The sequence below is a fragment of the Echinops telfairi genome, unplaced genomic scaffold, assembly GCF_000313985.2.
Source record: "Echinops telfairi isolate 266 unplaced genomic scaffold, ASM31398v2 ScPeMD7_7424;HRSCAF=8462, whole genome shotgun sequence".
NCBI lineage: Eukaryota > Metazoa > Chordata > Mammalia > Afrosoricida > Tenrecidae > Echinops > Echinops telfairi.
The window spans coordinates 83,101,440-83,102,590 of record NW_022111324.1 but is presented as its reverse complement, the minus strand read 5'-3'; the positions used below and the strand labels follow the sequence as shown (position 1 = coordinate 83,102,590).

General features: G+C 44.0%; 1 pseudogene; it reads right to left on the bottom strand.

Annotated features, from left to right (window-relative positions):
- Nucleotides 1-302: 302 nt before the first annotated feature.
- Nucleotides 303-1,151, bottom strand: part of LOC101660965 — a 111,264-nt pseudogene continuing 110,415 nt past the window's right edge.

Here is a 1,151-nt window from a genome sequence, read left to right as displayed (position 1 = left end):
ATTTGACCTTTTATGACTGAATAATTTCAGTCAGCATACTATCCGTTCTTCGGTACATTCCTCCATGTTAGGGTGTTTCACAGATTCGTCGCAATTCTTTAATGTTGCCTCGTACTCTATTGGGTGTAGGTATCATAGTTTTTTGTTTCGTTCTCCACTTTTCCATTGATGGGCATTGAGGTTGTTTTCATCTTTCTCCTATTGTGAATAGTACTGTGTGATGAACAGGGGGTGCATAAGTCTATTTTTTTAATCCAACAAGCCTTCATTTTATTAATGATAGAAACAGTACAAATTTCAAACTAAACTGCAGTTACTCTTTGGAAACACCAAAAAAATAAAAAGTGTTTGTTTTCAAATGGTTGCATCGTTAATTCCATAACAGCGTTTGAAATGTCATTACTGTTGTTCCTCAGGGCTGGACTGCCTTTGCTCTTGATATGTTTGCTCGTGACAGAACCAAGTCTGTGTCCTTAACTTACACACCTGCTTCATCAACCTCTTCCTCATCCCTCTCCTCTTGCACAGTTGGAATTTGTGTGTTTCCTTGAATGTGCACGACTGCTTCACCTTGAACTTTGAACTTCTCAGCAGCTGCTAGCTGTGCTTGCTGAGATAAATCCTCAATCTTGGCTTCCCCAAACACCTATGTAGGTATCCGAAGTGGGATTCTTGTAGACATCCGGCTTTGTGATGACAAAGCATATTCTCAGATTTCTGGATACTGGTTCTTGTAGCCCCTGTGACTTGCCAAAGACCCAGTTTGGACATAGCCTCGTGTGCCGTCTTTCCGCTCAGACTCTGCTGTGCTTTACTGACTAGTCCCTCATCGATTTCAGCTGCTCCCGCCAGCTGGTCTTGTGTGGTTGCCCGCGCGGAGTCCAGTTCCTCGAGCTCTGGGACTGACGCATCACTGCCAGATTCTGTTCCAGACCCAGTCTCAGCCCAGGGCTGTGGCAACTCCTGCACTGTGGCAGGAATGGTTTCTGTGGCATCACCGGGCACTTTGCACAAGGCACGTGGAACCTAGATGGTGAGAGGAAGAGCTGCATGTGTCCATTTTTTGTTGCGGTTTTTTATTTTACTAGGATCTATCTCAAGTAGAGAGATTATGGAGTCACGTGGCATTTCTGTTTTGTACTTTTTAAAGG